Source organism: Macrobrachium nipponense, chromosome 22, assembly GCF_015104395.2.
Source record: "Macrobrachium nipponense isolate FS-2020 chromosome 22, ASM1510439v2, whole genome shotgun sequence".
Taxonomy (NCBI): Eukaryota; Metazoa; Arthropoda; class Malacostraca; order Decapoda; family Palaemonidae; genus Macrobrachium; species Macrobrachium nipponense.
Genome location: NC_087213.1, coordinates 16,275,473 through 16,292,972, shown reverse-complemented (window position 1 = coordinate 16,292,972; position 17,500 = coordinate 16,275,473). Strand labels below are relative to the sequence as shown.

General features: G+C 38.9%; 1 protein-coding gene across 16 annotated transcripts in view; it reads left to right on the top strand.

Moving 5' to 3' along the window:
• Positions 1-17,500, top strand: part of LOC135198512 (discs large homolog 1-like protein) — a 754,910-nt gene that overhangs the window by 690,527 nt on the left and 46,883 nt on the right. The gene's annotated exons all lie outside the window — the stretch shown is intronic.

Genomic DNA, 17,500 nt, shown 5'->3' with positions numbered 1-17,500 from the left:
TTTTTCGGTTGGGAAGAAAAAAATGTTGAAAAGGCAAGAAGTTTCATGTGGGTATATATATATATAGTATATATATACTATATATTATATATATATATATATATATATATATATGAACTTAATATTTTATAAGGAAAAGGTTATTTTTAATACATACATTATAATAGTTAGGATTGAAACTTGCGAGCAGTATTTTCCAATAGTTATATTTTAGTATTCCTTAATGAATGAAATTAAAATTGTGTATATTGAAGTAAAATTTTTTATTTATATTCTATTGATTACTATTAGATTTTAATATATAGTATAAATGTGATATAATGTATAGATAGATAGGTATAGGGTTATATCATGTATACTTCTATGAAGGTTAATTGTAATTAGTGGTAATTCGAGGGAGTAATTTACATTCCTCAAAAGTAAATTAGATTAACTACTTCCGGTGAGAGGTAATTGTTGTTATTGATAATTGCAGTCGAGATATTATGAAAGATTAGAGGTTATTATTACTAATGAATTTCTGTCTAAAAGCCATTAAAGTCATAATAAACTATAATAATCAGAGTCGGTACTTACAGAGATAGAAGGTTAGTGATTATTAATACAACGGTACCGGTAATCACAATAATTTGGAATTTTCAATTCTTCCTGATTATTATGACTATGCAACTAAACAAGATCGAAAATCATAAGTACCGAGATGTAATTTAATGTGAAATGATTATGGAAAGTTGTAATCAGTGGTGAGACTGTGCTCTCTCTCTCTCTCTCTCCCTCCCCTCTCTCTCTCTCTCTCTCTCGTCTCTCTCCTCTATCTCTCTCTCTCTCCACATATTATGTATATATATATATATATATATATATATATATATATATATATTTATATATATATATATATATAATATATATTTTATATATATATATATATATAGTGTGTGTATGCGTTTGTTTGTACAATGGCACATGTGTACCGACAAACTCGGTGTCTGGAATTGTGATAATCTATGCTGTGTATTATAATTAAGTACTCTGGATCTGGATCACAAAGGTTTTGCTGAAGGGTACTGGGCCAGCAGCTTCCCGAAAACCAAAAGGGTGGCACCATCTGGAGCCATTTCCTTCAAAGGGACAAAGGGAATACGTATTTTCCCGATTTTCTTGAACGAAACGTCGCTAAGTTAGAGTCGACCGTCGCTGGAATCGGAATGTACTACCGCTGAATCACGTAGCTGCTCTTTGATCATAATTGCTTCCTGGAGGTGACTTCTGACTCTGGGAAGATGACTCTGTATTTGAAGTGAGTTCTGTGAGACGCCGGTCTCTTGATGTATAACAGTTTCAGCTGCTTATTGTCTATTGAGGAGAAGTCCAACTGGTTTTGTCAATATTACGGATGGAGGAGGATCTCAACGTTGGTTGCCGATGCTTCCGATTCTGTTCACCAGTCTCATAAACTGCTATTGGTCTGCAGAGCCTGTAAAAAGCGAGTGAGAATGCACAAAGATTCTTGATTAAAACAGAAATATACAGTATGTCGATAATTCAGTTTTTTTTTTCTTTTTTTTTTTTCTTTTTTTTTCTTTTTGAGGGGGGGGGGGGGATAATTTTTATGATTGAGGGAATTATATTTGTACCTCCTAAGGTGAAAGATTATCCCCTCAAGGATCCCGCCTGTGGCGTCGGTCATTATGTTGGTTATTAAATGCAGTGATGTCAGAGATTTAACCTTATCAGGAACATTGCTGAGAGAGAGAGAGACCGAAGAGCAGAGAGAGAGAGAGAGAGAGAGAGAGAGAGAGAGAGAGAGAGAGAGAGGGGTGTTTGTAACATTGTTGGTAAACAGAGATTTATATATATATATATATATAATATAATATATATATATATGTATGTGTATATGTATATAATATATATACATACATATATTATATATATATATATATATATATATATATAAGATATATATATATATATATATATAATATATATATAGGTTTTTGCCACGAAGGAAAAAAATGAAAAGCAAAAACCTTATTTATACATAGCATCATGTTTTATATACTTCGTGATCAAGTTATTCATATATATATATATATATATATATATTATATATATATATATATATATATATATATATAGAGAGAGAGAGAGAGAGACGAGAGAGAGAGAGAGGATGAGGAGAGAGAGAGAGAGAGAGAGAGAGAGAGAGATGGGGGCCGGGGGGATGGGTGGCGTGAATTTGGAAATATCTTTAAACGTGGTTCCGTCTCACGAGATGAGAAATGTCATTTAAAAAATGACTTGAGGATGATCATAATTGCCATCTTTCTTCAACCACTTGAGCATGTTCTGCGATGGCCAAATGTGCAGTTCTCATGGCCGTGGTCTCTCTCTCTCTCTCTCTCTCTCTCTCTCTCTCTTCTCCTCTCTCTCTCTCTCTCTCTCTCTCTCTCTATCTATATATATTATATATAATATATATATATATATATATATATATATATATATATATATGAATGCAATTATCTTTTCTATATTGTTAATTTGTCGAGGACAATAAGTTATTAATCTTAATGACAGATTAGCTCTTAAAAGTGCTTGGAGAAAAAGAAATAAATTATCTCAGGTGATTTGATGAGAGAGAGAGAGAGAGAGAGAGAGAGAGAGAGAGAGAGAGAGAGAGAGAGAGAGAGAGAGAGAGAGAGAGAGAGACATGCAAAAATATTTGTTTTATTGTATATTGAATGATCAAACTTTTCTGCATTTTAATTGTTTCTTTGCTGTTGTTGAGAAGATACCTATTGCTGTGATGGTTACTATACTCTGTTTTTTTCCATCTGTCCATCCGCCTGTGGTGTTTGTGTATGGTAACACTGCGTCCCGGGCTTTAGATAGTTACATTCAGCTTACATTCAACAATTATAATATCCTATTTCGAATATTAACGGTGTAATTCGCATACAGTAAATTATTAAAACACTTTTCAGTTGCAAATGTACACCCAGATATCCTTTTACTTACCTAAAACTTCCACATAGCGTAACTATCTAAAGCCCGGGACGCAGTGTTACCATACGTAAACACCACAGATAGATGGACAGATGGAATAAAAAACAGAGTATAGGTATAAATGAATTTGTTTAATCCTGAACCTTTATTTCATAGTCACCTTCAGGAATGTTGTTTACTTACGAGCGGTAGTCTACATCCCCTGAAGTCGGTATTGAAGGCGTCAATTCGTGAATGTGATTATTAGAGCGTGAATGAAAGGTGGAGTGCCGTCTTTATCTTTTTAATTGCCGTCACTCGACTCGCATTGTCTTCGCGTGTGTCCTTACTCTTGCAATAATATGCTGCTTTGGGAAGAGTTTCGTGGTGTCTTATTTTGTAGCTCAAAGGGGTTCTACATGATAAATTCAAACGGTCGATGTTGTTTATATCTTTTATCATATATATGGAACAGCCTCGGCTTTAATGCTTTTAATATTGGTTCTATTATCGTGACTTTAGGCCATGCCTAGGATTGTCACGAAACCACATTTTCACCTTAGTTTTGTGCTGACAGTAAGGCTCGCTTCGGCTTACCTCTGCAGCTTTTCTTAGGCCGTGGTGTTTATTACAATAGCGTTAAGTTTCTTCGCTGTTTGTTTTTTTATGGTTTTCTGCAATCTTCTCCTCCCTCAGTGCCAGTCTTATCTTTGTTCAAACAACCATTTTCAGTTGGTGTTTGTACCACACCGGACAGATATTGAACTTCAGAAAATCAAGACATTAAATTTAAGTATCTCCGTCCTTCTCTCGCTCGGTACAACCGCCCTTAGCGTCACCGTAATTTAAAAACGAAAGACTTCATGCGTGGCCTTCACATTGTCGCTTGATGAAGAAACAGCGTCCCAGTGACTTCATCCCTAGCCCCAGGGAAGACTAGAAAGAAGTCCCGGCTCCTTCCCATTGCATTTTTGCATCCGTGACGTCACGGAGTCTTGGAGGGTAAGAAGACGTTTCACTCGGCCGTGGCCCGGAAATCTCAATGAAGGCACAGTTGAGAAGTCATTGCGAAGTTGGCAAATTATTTAATGACTAATGTAATCACAAGAGGAGTTCTGGCGTGCTTTTAGCTTCACTGAAACTAACTCTCTCTCTCTCTCTCTCTCTCTCTCTCTCTCTCTCTCTCTCTCTCTCTCTCTCTAATGAGACGGAGTTAGAAATTTTTTTTTTTTTTTTTTTTTACCTACATTCTGAAAATATCGCCACTAGTTTAATACCTAAAGATGAAGCAGATTGAATAGATCTGCGTAGAGATAAATGGTAAATAAAGAACAAAACGGGTTGGAAGGGGGAGAGTTCTCTGGTAATAAGTTTTGCTATTGCAACTGACTATTATTGTTAGAAATGAAAACTGGAGCGAGGTAAAGTGAGAGAAGTGGGGCAATTGAGAATGAAAGCAATGAACAGCATCCTACGCTCCAGTGTAACTCATCGTCATCATATAATAACTTCACGGAGCTCATCGTCATCCTACCTGAGCAAATTGTCATTCTGCCCTCCACGGACCCCATTATTCCTACCCTCCACGGGAGCTCATCGTCATCCTACACTTTACAGGAACTCATCGTCATCCTACCCTCCACGGACCCTATCGTCACTCACCCTACCCTCCACAAGAGCTCATCGTCATTCTACCCTCCACGGGAGTTCATCGTCATCCTACCCTCCACGGGGAGTTCGTCATTCTACCCTCCGCGAAGCTTTACGTTATACCCCCCCCCCCCCCCCCCCCCCCCCCCCCCCCCCCCCCCCCCCCCCCCCCCCCCCCCCCCCCCCACCCCCCCCCCCCCCCCTCCAAAACAGAGCTCATCGTCATCCTCCTCTTTCTCTCTCTTCATCCTAACCCTCCACGTAAGATCATCGTCATCCTAACCCCCCTACCCCCATTCCCACCCCCAAAGGAGCTCATCGTCATCCTACCCTTCACCCCTGCAGTGTCTCCTGTCACAGTCGTGTGTTGTCTCTGCCCTCCTTATCATATTAAGCATTGCGTCCTCAGAGGCAGGAGACGACCTTGGTGGCCTGAAAGGGAGAACTTTTACTCCGTCCTGCGTCCACTTCTTGGCACCATTTTCCTGTTCTTCCTCGTCTTCGTCTTCTTCTTCTTCTTGTGCTTGTTGTTTTGAGCCGTTCTGTCCTTGTGTCGAATGTTCTTGTGTCGAGAGGAAGACATTCCGAGGTGGCCAGTATTAGGTGGATGTTGCTTTTTTTCCTCTTTTTTCAACTTTGTTATTATTATTATTATTATTATTTTTATTATTTTTTTTTTTTTTTTTTTGCTCTATCACAGTCCTCCAATTCGACTGGGTGGTATTTATATGTGGGGTTCCGGGTTGCATCCTGCCTCCTTAGGAGTCCATCACTCTTCTTACTATGTGTGCCGTTTCTAGGATCACACTCTTCTGCATGAGTCCTGGAGCTACTTCAGCCTCTAGTTTTTCTAGATTCCTTTTCAGGGATCGTTGGGATCGTGCCTAGTGCTCCTATGATTATGGGTACGAGTTTCCAACTGGCATATCCCATATCCTTCTTATTTCTATTTTCAGATCTTGATACTTTAATCCAATTTTCCCTTTTTCCCTTCTTTCTCTTCCAAAACTCTGGTGTCCCATGGTATTGCGACATCAATGAGTGATACTTTCTTCTTGACCTTGTCAATCAACGTCACGTCTGGTCTGTTTTGCACGTATCACCCTATCCGTTCTGATACCATAGTCCCAGAGGATCTTTGCCTGATCGTTTTCTATCACTCCTTCAGGTTGGTGCTCGTACCACTTATTACTGCAAGGTAGCTGATGTTTCTTGCACAGGCTCCAGTGGAGGGCTTTTGCTACTGAATCATGCCTCTTTTTGTACTGGTTCTGTGCAAGTGCCGGGCATTCACTTGCTATGTGGTTTATGGTTTCACTTTCGTATGCACTTCCTACATATGGGAGAGATGTTATTTCCGTCTATCGTTACTTTGAACATATCTGGTTTCTTAGGGCCTGATCTTGTGCCGCTGTTATCATTCCTTCAGTTTCCTTCTTTAGCTCTCCCCTCTGTAGCCATTGCCAATTGTCATCGCTGGCTAGTTCTTTAGTCTGTCTCATGTATTGTCCGTAGCAATTTGTTGTGCCAGTCCTCTGTTCTTTCTGTCTTTCTTCCTGTCTCTGTATATTTCTGGGTCTTCGTCGCTTTTATTAGTCCTTCTTCCCATGCACTCTTTAGCCACTCGTCTTCACTGGTTTTCAGATATTGCCCCAGTGCTCTGTTTTCGATGTTGACGCAGTCCCTCTATACTTAGTAGTCCTCTCCCTCCTTCCTTTCGTGTTATGTATAGTCTGTCCGTATTTGCTCTTGGGTGTAGTGCTTTGTGTATTGTCATATGTTTCCTGGTTTTCTGATCTATGCTGCGGAGCTCGCCTTCGTCCATTCCACTATTCCTGCGCTGTATCTGATTACTGGCACTGCCCATGTGTTTATGGCTTTTATCATATTTCCGGCGTTGAGTTTTGACTTGAGTATCGCCTTGAGTCTCTGCATATATTCTTTCCTGATCGTGTCCTTCATCTCTTGGTGTTTTATATCTCCTCCTTCCATTATTCCCAGGTATTTTGTATCCTGTCTCATCTATGTGTTTGATGTTGATGCTCCATCTGGTAGCTTTATCCCTTCAGTTCTCGTTACTTTGCCTTTTTGTATGTTGACTAAGGCGCATTTTTCTATTCCAAACTCCATCCTGATGTCCCCAGAATACAATCCTTACAGTCTGGATTAGGGTATCTATTCCTTGATGCTCTTACCATGACAGCTTGATGTCGTCCATGAACATCAGAGGGTTGATTCTGTTGCCTCTTTTCTTGAGTTTGGTACCACCGGCATCCACTTCTGTAGTACTTTTTGTCATGGGAATCATGGCTACTACGAAGAGTAGTGGGGACAGTGAGTCGCCCTGGAAGATCCCTCTCCTGATATTAACCTCTGCTAGTCTTATTCCAGAGCTTGTAAGTATTGTATTCCAGTTGCGCATTGTATTTTTGAGGAAGCTGATGGTATTTTCCTCTGCCACCATATATTTTCAGGCATTCTATTAGCCATGTGTGTGGTATCATGTCGAAGGCTTTCTTATAGTCTATCCATGCCCATGCTTAGGTTGGATTTTCCTTCTACCTACTGTTCTTCATTACCATTTTGTCTATAGGAGCTGGTCTTTTGTGCCCCTACACTTCCTTCTGCAGCCTTTCTGTTGGTGGGGGATGGTGTTTGTCTCCTCTAGGTAGTTGTATAGCCTTTCACTGATGATACCTGTTAGTAACTTATTATTATTATTATTATTATTATTATTATTATTATTATTATTATTATTAAGTACATCTGGAATAAGTTGACATTCACATCCACCCAACGGATCAGTCGATAACACGCTCACGAGAGAGAGAGAGAGAGAGAGAGAGAGAGAGAGAGAGAGAGAGAGAGAGAGAGGACAACAGTCAACAGTTCACACAAATGAGGGCGTTTGCTTCCGCAACGGAAAAGTTTTAACATATTGAGTATTTTATTTAGGTTCTAGGGGTATCATTTGCTCAGCGTCAGTGCTTTCAATTTAAAATAAAATATATATAGCAAGAGCTTTGATTTCTAAAGTAGTATGTTGAATATTTGTTTCACTGCTCGATTTTACTGTTTATTTCTTTCACTGCTGTCTTGCAGTAAAGTTCGTTTCTGTTTGTGAAATAGGTCCTCTATATTTTTGTCAATATTTGATTGCGATACTTTGTAAAGAGTTGCAATTTCTCTCTCTCTCTCTCTCTCTCTCTCTCCTCTCTCTCTCCTCGCTCTCTCTCTCTCTCTCTCTATACATACATACATATATATATATATATATATATATATATATATATATATAATTATATATATATATATATATATGTGTGTGTATGTATGTATGTATGTATGTATGCATGTATGTATGTATGTATGTAGAGAGAGAGAGAGAGAGAGAGAGAGAGAGAGAGAGAGAGCCTTGTTTTAGAAAAAATATAATTTATTTTAATCTGAAAGGTTTGTTTTCCTCGTAACTAGGGAAACGTAGTGCATTAGTATGTATGGACACTGAATTTCCTAAATATACTTGACCAGCCGAATCCAAGGTATTAATATAGCAAAATAAACGAGTTATCTGTGAAAAAAATAAGTTAAACGTAGCTGAAACGTTTAAGAATGTGCTCTTTACTTTTTGCTCTTTTCAGTATGATTTTATTTAGGTTCTCTCTCGAGTGTTCTTCTTTAGGGGGCTTTAAATGCTCTTTTCTCTGTCGTTCCTCCTGCGTCGACTTTTCGCTGGCCCCTCTCGGGTAGTTTTTTAATTGAAAATGTAAATATGTCAAAAGAAAGTCTCCGCTTGAGGGAGCTTTGGTAGTGCGTTTGGCATTTATTACTTTTTTTTTAACGAAAATCATATCAAATATTTCTATGTAGTTGTTTATTTTGCGTGTGTGTTTGTGTGCATGCATACGTGTAGGTGCTGGCGTACGTCTGTAGTTTTGGTCGCAAAGAAATTTCTTAAAAGAAAAATGTTGATGCTCAAATGTTGCTCGACAGCAGTGTTACTTGAACATTTAATCATGAAGTTATATATTAAATATGCATAAACTTCTGAATGTTGTCATGGCAAACCCGGATTTTATTATGTACATGGTCGCTGGCAGTACCCTTGTTTTTAAGGAAGAGAGCCTCGTAGCTATATTTACTGCTTTTAGTGGGCTTTCCAGGCACACTGTAGACTGAAGCTTAAAAGTTCTTTGTAGCGATCCTTCCGGCCCCAAGACTCACTTTTTTCTGTCTTTTACTTTTCATCTGTTTCTGTCTGTCTCTTTCCACTTACTTGGCCAACCCTTTCTGTCGGTCTCTTTCCACTTACTTAGCCAACTCTTCAACCTGTCCTTGCTCGAGTTTTCAGCTCTTATTTAACATCAACTAATCCTTCAGGGGAGCTGGAGTCTTGTAACGAGATTCGGTGGTCCCGTCAGTCAAACTAATTTTCGATAAATAAGATCGTTTGGATTGGCAAACATTCGCCAAGGCTGAACAAGATCACCACCACTATCACACACACACACACACACACACACACACACACACACACACACAACACACACACACACCTTACCTTGATCCGGAGTTCTGCCACAATCTAATTATTTAGAGCAGGGGTTCTTTACCTCTTGATGACTCGAGCCCCCCAGTGAATTGCCCAAGTTCAGTCCTATTTGTTGACAACATAACTTAATATGCTTACGTTAATACATACTTAAGGTATGAATAGCCAGGAATAGAACATACAAGAAAATCAAAAGCATTTATAGTTTTATATAGTTATTTATTGACAAAATGTACCCATGCATACGTCTACACATTGAAATAAAATATACTCAAATATCCTGAAATCAAGTCCTATACCCCTAACATGTTCTTGAACCTCCAAGAGGTACTGATACCCCTGTGAAGAACCCCTGATTTAGAGCAACCTTCCCGATCATAGGAAGCCACATTATCATCGTCTTGCAGTGTATGTATATGCATATCCACATTATACGAGTTGTGGTTGCTGTTGGCTGGTTGTTGCATATGCAAGAAATTTGACAGCGAAAATAGTAAGGTGTGAGCTCTTCTTCCCGATAGATAGTCTGTTTTAGTGCAGAGTGCCCTGCAGACAGGGCTCGTTGTGGAGAGAGGGTTGTATGTGTTTTTGACGATTTTTTGCTTTATTTTTTTTATGTTGGCTTTTAGTTTTTATATTAATATATTGTTGTCTGACATCCAGAAAATAGAATGCGGGACGGAATACCCGAAAATTTAATGTTTTTCATGCCGTTTTAGTTTTGTGATATAGATAAAGAAATAAATAGCTTTGTATTTGCCGTTTTGCTGGGTACCAACAAACACCCTTTGTAATTTTTTGGCTGTTCCATGTCGTGTTGTTAAAAAGAAATAAAAACAGCAACAACTTGTAACTTTGCTATCATCGCTTGCCGAGAAAAAATATACCTTTGTAATTTAGCTATGGTCGCTAGGAATGTTACATAACGGAAACTACTGCTCGAAGGTTTTTTTTCTTTTTTCTACATGTGTTATTAAGATGAAACACAACTTTAATATTATCGTCTGGAATTAGACATTATCAAGTGGAATATCTATTATAATCAGACTGACATTTATTGATATATGAAAGCACCGGAGTGGCATTTATTGATACATAAAAGCAATGAAGAAACGGCAAGACACATTGATGGTCTCCACCCGAAAACTTGACGGTCATCATGTTGGTTGGGGGGCGGGGGGATAGGAGAACTTGTTTGATGAGGTCACTTGAACGCAGATATTAAGGTTATTAGGTTACTCGTGTTTGCACTGACCTCGACCTTAGGCGATCTTGGGGAGGAGGAGGAGGAGGAGGAGAAGAAGGAGGAGGAGGAGGATACTCATCCTTCCCTCGAGCCAGAGTCATTTAATCACTCGTTTGTACGGGTCCTGTTTCACAGTTTATTGACATTGGAGCGACTGCATGCTGGGCTCTTGAACCAGCCATTGATGTTTACTTCTCGTAGCTTATTCTGACCTGTCTTAGAACGAGCGTCCTCGCTGAGTCAGAGGTGGCCCCACCCACCCACCGCATGGTGCATCCTCCCCCTCAAGAGCAGTCAGCCCTTTACCTCATAGTTGTAGGGATCCCTAAGTTCCTTTGAGGATTAGCCGCCCGAGGATGTTGTTAGGTTTTGACTCAGGAGATATTGAGTTAAGGACATCCTTTTGTTGTTGTTGTTGTTGTTGTTGTTGTTGTTTGTAGAAAGTTGCAAGCTTAGCCTGAGGTTACTGGTTTAATTGGAAGTGAAGTTCGTACGTGAATGAACGGAATGGTCCTTTGTCAGTGTTGCCTTGAAGCGTCAAAGTCTAATTATGTGAATTAGACATCAGGTATTTTAAACTTTCATTTACATAATGTTGCTGTCTTTCAATATATCAGCGGGAGGGGGAATTTATGTATATATACTTGCCGCTGAGATTCAGTACATTTGATCAGATCATTGGTAAATTACTTCGTAAGAGCTGACTTTGCACATTCTCGAAATGGAGAAAATGTTTAAGGATTAGTGTAGAATTTCTTATAATATTCTACTCATTTGGAAAATACTGTTCTTCTACACTTGAGTTAATGCATCGAGGATCTGAACGACCTCGTTTTACTCAGCTGGGCTACTTAGGTATTCCAGTGTCCCACAGATGGGTAGAGCTGTCAATGATAAACTGAATCCATGAATTTTGATGGGAACCTGTCGAGATCTTTTGATAATTTCACGATCGTTATATTCAGGAATGCTGTCTGTCCAGATGATGCTGACAGATTTTGTTTTGGGGTGGTCCAAGGCAAAGTGAAATCTTGGGGGAATGTGAAAGGTCGTCAAATCATATTATGAGCCGAATGATTCTGAGAGTATACGATTTGATGGACGTCCATCAAATAAACGCTGGACTCTGTCGTTACTTGGTCCAATGAGTTGGACCTTGACTTAGAGAGCAGAGCCTCTAAACATTCTGGGATCATCGCGTGGGGGTTAGTAACCCCACTCATAAGTACTACTTAAAACTGGAAGGGGAACCTTCTGAAACAAAGTTTGTGTATTCAAATTGTATCTCTGTACCTTCAGAGGTTCAAACGAGGATGTTGTGCATTAGTACTACCCTAAAACGATTCTCCTTGTATTTTTTAAATCTTTTCCTTTTATCTTTTTATTTAATAATTTGTTAATTTATTTTTTTTTATTTCTTAATAACTGATCTCCTCTTTCTGCAATTCCCATTACCTTCTGTAACTTCTGTCTAATAAACACTATATCCTTTGGAAGCCTTAATTTCAAGTCAATGGCACCTGTGGGTTTGTTCCATATGACCAGGGTTCATCTTCTGAATAATAATAATAATAATAATAATAATAATAATAATAATAATAATAATAATAATAATAATAATAATAATAATAATAATAATAAGAGAGGGGAAAATGGATAAGTATCAAGATCTGAAAATAGAAATAAGAAGGATATGGGATATGCCAGTGGAAATCGTACCCATAATCATAGGAGCAACTATGGCACGCAATCCCTAAGATCTCTGAAATGGAATCTAGAAAAACTAGGGACAACTGAAGTAGACAACTCCAGGACTCATTGCAGAAGAGTGTGGATCCTAGAACAAACGGCGCACTATAGTAAGAAAAGTGATGACTCCTAAGGAGGCAGGATGCAACCGGAACCCCACACTATAAATACCACCCAGTCGAATTGGAGGACTGTGATAGAGCCAAAAAAAAAATAATATCAAATAAATAAATAAATAATAATAATAATAATAATAATAATAATAATAATAATAATAATAATAACGGAAAAGTAAATCCACAGTAGTATGACTATTTGATTTTATTTAAGATATATAAAGCAGAAAGCTTTTCATGACCTCTGCTTTATATGGATTTGCTTTCCCATTATATTGGCTCGTGTGATTATGAGTTTTCTTTGAATAATAACAATAATATTTTGCACGTTTCACCCCATCAGTGCTTTTCCGTGCTTGCAGCACCACCCTCTGTAACCTTGAAAGCATCATCCTGTCTTTTCTTTTGACGGTTTGGTGTGAGCCACGCTCTTGTAATGGTGGTGTTTCGTGTTACTGTTGATGGTTTTTATAGCCCCCTCCCCCAACCCCTTTCCCCCGAGGGGTCGGGTTAATGCAGCCCGCGAGGGTCGGGGGTAGGTGAGGTGGAATGGGCACCGTGGCTCTGTTACCCTTGACAAGTGGATGACGCATTCTAGCACAGAAGGAAGAGGGAAAACTTGTATTTGGTGTAAGGGCGTTCCTTAGCTAACTAAAATTATTTCAGGAAAAAGTGTGTCATCGTTGATATTTTGTTTTCTAAAGTCGTATATGGACCGCAATGCTAAATGTAAATCAACATGGAAAAGAAATAGACCCAGCTGATTTTGGTTGCATCAGTTTGGACACGTTTCACGAATAAACGCAGCGGTGTGATTCTTTTAATAGTTTGTATTAATTAAGCATTCTGTTGTTCATTATTTGTAAATTCGCGCAATATATGTTAGTCTAATATATTAATCATTAAAGTGTAATTATTTATGAATAACAGTAGTGCGTGGGTCATTTGATTCTCACAGGAATGAGCAAAAGATTATTTTTGATGGAAGTTATATTAGTCTGGCCATGATCCCACAAATATCCAATATCGCTGTATTTTTCGGCCGTGGAGAAGGAAGGGTAAGGCTATATTGGATTCACATCACCCGTGCATCTGATGTCTACAGTTCACATAGGCAGGATGTATCTTCCACCTCTCCTGAGGGATACTTTTGAGAGACGCATCCTTCAGGATAGTTGGAACATGCATCCTGCTTATGTGAACTCTCGAGAGAGACTGAGAGTTTCCAGCCCTGTGATTGGTTTATCAACAGCCAATCAGGAGCGCCGTAAGGGACGGGCCTAGTCATCAGATGCCCAAAAAGGCACCCGCAAGAGAGGTCAAGTGTTAAAGCCGAGAGGGGGGGAGTAGTCCTGCCAGTGAGCCTCGCATGGTGCCCTGTATGCTTTACATAAGGTTTTTTTGTAGCGTCCCATGAGGCGCGTAGCTGCGCCCGCTTTCATTCCATTTTCAGTACCTCCGTTCACATTCTCATTCTTCCATCTGACGTTCCTCCCTCTCTGACATGTCTCTCGGTGCCGAAGCGAGGTTCTGCTCCTGTTATACCTTTCAAACCTCCTTCTGTCAATGTCCCCTTCAGCGCGGAGCGACCTCGTAGATTTCAGCCCTTGTCCTTTGGCCTAAATTCTGTATTTGATTCTATTCTATAGTGTTTAAGGGGTTGAGGGGCCAGTTGTGTATGTACGGAATCAGCAAACCAACTTAGACAAAAGCGGTGGACTGGAGGGGTTGGTATGAAAAGCCTATAGTCGGCTTCGTGCTGGTACAGCGGTGATGATGGCAATGACTAGTCACTAGTGGTCTCTAGTATATATATGCAGTGGTCCGCCTAAGGGAAGGGTAATTGAGAGGCGGCCAGAGGAAAAAAGACTTGTCTGTTGGTGCTCTTGAACTACCTTAGCGTTTGCAGCTCTCTCTCTCTCTCTCTCTCTCTCTCTCTCTCTCTCTCTCTCTCTCTCTCTCTCTCTGAGGCAACCCGAACAAGATGTAAGGTCAGTTTGTAGCTCTCGAACTACCTAGCTTTTGTAACACACTCTCTCTCTCTCTCTCTCTCTCTCTCTCTCTTTCTGTGTGTGTGTGTGTGTGTGTGTAAGTAAGTAAGTGCTCGCGCTTGAACTGCTTAAGCGTTCGTAGCGCTCTCTCTCTCACTTAGTGTGTGTGGGTGGAGTGCTCCCGCGCTTTAGACAAACTGGCCTTATAGCGTTTTCTTTTGTAAACCCTCTCTCTCTCTCTCTCTATCTCTCTCTCTCTTCGTGTGTGTTTGGTGTGTGTCGTTGTGTCGTGTGTAAGTTGCTCCCCCGCGCTTTAGAAACTGCATTCAAGCGTCCGTTAGCTCTCTCTCCTCCCACTTTGTGTGTTGTGGGAAATGCTCGCGCTTTAGAACTGCCTTATAGCGTTTGTAGTAACTCTCTCTCTCTCTCTCTCTCTCTCTCTCTCTCTCTCTCTCTCTCTCAGGTGGTTTTCATTCACGCGTTGGTGTTGAGATGTAGTTTGGAAGTATCCGATTCTTCTTCGTTTGATCTATTGTATGAGCGTCGTGTCTATTCATTGTTTTTGTTTGTCAAGTCAAACAAACCTTTATATTCGTTTGTTAAAACAAAGAGCAACACAGATTTTAAAGTGATTTCTGAGCGGAGTTCTTTAGAATTAAAAGTAAGGTTTCTTGTCTGTGACAAATACTCGGGATATCCTTGGAAGAAATTGTGTGTGTGAGAGAGAGAGAGAGAGAGATATACGTTTCATCTTATTCCTAGTTGACCCTCTTGCAGTATCAGGTATTGACTAATTCCTCAAGAAGAATAGCTCTGACGGGACCCATAGATTGAATTTAATTTCCGATGGAAAGGTCTCTCGAGAAATTAGGTGTATCGATGTTGAAGATTATGTGTCCAGTTATAATATCCAGTACAATTTGTGTGTTCAAGGGACTCTGTGTATGTGTTTGTGTGTGTGTGTGTGTGTGTGAGAGAGAGAGAGAGAGAGGAGAGAGAGAGAGAGAGAGAGAGAGAGAGACTGACTAAATGTCCTAATAAAAAAGAAATTCATGGCCAAACAAGAGGTGTATTTGAATAAGCTTGTACATTTTTATTCACCTGGGAGATATTGTCCTGAATAAAACAGGAAATTGATCATGTTCAATTTTTGAGCTACGATTCCACGGCTGGCAGGACCAGGAGACGGTAATAGGAAAGGTCCTCTTATGGCTGTGGTAGACAGCATATAGATAGACAAACTGGAATTATTCGAGGCCGCGGGTCGTAAGCAACTTCATTAACAAGTTTTAAGAAATTCAAGATTTTCCTGACTGGATATAGTGCGAGATTTCGTTGTCATTCTGTATCGGGAAGAAAGATGACATATTTACTTTATTAAAGTATAAGTTATAAGGTTTATGGATTTAACTTTATTATTTTTTATTTTTTTTTTTTTTTTTTTTTTTTTTTTTTTAGGCGTATTATTTATTTTTATTTCAGTATATATGAAACCTATTCAAGTGAAACAAGCACACGGGCTCCACTGACTTGAAATTCAAGCTTCCAAAAAAACGTTGATCATGGTACAGAGCCAGTAATTTTCAGCGCCCTGTGGGAGACTCGAACCCACGATATCTTAAGTGGCATATACGACACTAACCACTATACCAAAAATATAGTCTGTCAAGATGAAGATTTGGTTGTAGCTTTGCTACTTATATAAAGTAAGAAAGATGAGGTCGTAGAAGTTTCCCCTGCTAATTAACTCTTGCTTGTGTAACTGAATGGCTTTTGGGTAATTTGTGACAAACTTAAGCATTCTTTCTAGGGTTTGATAATGGTACTGTATGATGGTCTGGCTACGTGTATGAATGAGGGACGAGATATTACTTGTAGTGTATAGCATATGAAACAGTATGCTTAAGAAAATGAAAAGCCCTACTTGTAGAAGAGACCAAAAGTATATATTTGCTTAGAGTAGAAGAGACCAAAAGTATTGTTTAGAGGAAAGCAGCCGTTTATTATAGAAGATAGAAAGCATCTGTTAAGTAAAATAATGTAGAATTGTGTGAAGGAAAGAACATATAAAGCATTGTCAATAAGGTAGACGATAAAAAAGTATTGAAGTTAAGGAAGAAGATTGGAAGCACTGATAGTAAAGAATATGGTACAGAGTATTGTTAGTAAAACGGAGGCTAGGAAAACTTCAATTTTAGAGTAAATATATGAAGGAAGATGGTAAAGTATAAAATGAAGTAAGGATGAAAACTGTTTATATAGCAGAAGTATAAAGATGCACATTGCTTGTAGGGAAGATGATACCAGAACCTCATTACCTCAAGTTAGAAAGAATGTAGATAAGCATCATTACTCGCAAGAAGGAAGGGAGTGCCTTGAATGTAGGACTGACTTACCATAGCGTGATAGGCCTGATTTAGCAGTAATTAACTCCGATTAAGAGAGAGATTTTTCAATTCACATTTTTTTTATCCCTTCGCTTGGATTGTATTGGTTGTTGTAACGAAGATTTTCAATAAATCATTTGGTCAGGCTGCTTTGGGGTTGCTCTTCATCAGAACTGTATTTTGTCTTAGAGTATCCAACATTACAATTATAAGGTTCTTATTACGGGCTCAAAAATGCTTTTTCGATATGCCAAAGTTTAAGTCCGTTAGCCAGAAATAAAAAAAAAGCAAGTGTCAAGTCGAGGAGATATATGATTGCATAAAGTTCTAAAAGTGTCCTGCAAACCATCCGAAAGTTGCAAGTCATGTAGATTCACAAGGCTGTTTTATAACTGGCAATCACATCGTGAACATCTTGTATGTGGCCTTATCCTTTTTGGCGCCATTGTTAAGAAGATATTCAAGTATTTCTAGGAAAGCAGAAGCTTGGCTGTTTGGGTTATTGCGCGAATTCTGCAAATTACCCGTCTGTGGGTTTTATAGAATCGATTTCGTTTGTTATCAATCTTCTGGAAAAGCAGTGGCCTCTTCTGAGTCAGGTTTACTTACACACACACACACACACAAACATATATATATATATATATAATATATATATATATATATATATATATATATATAATATATATATATATATATATAATCATCAATAAAAGGAAGAGGGGACACAGATGCACAGGCTGTCTATTCAGACGTTTCGTAATGGTCCAATTAATTCCATCATCAGGGCTGTTAAAATGGAAAATAAAATTCCCAGTAAA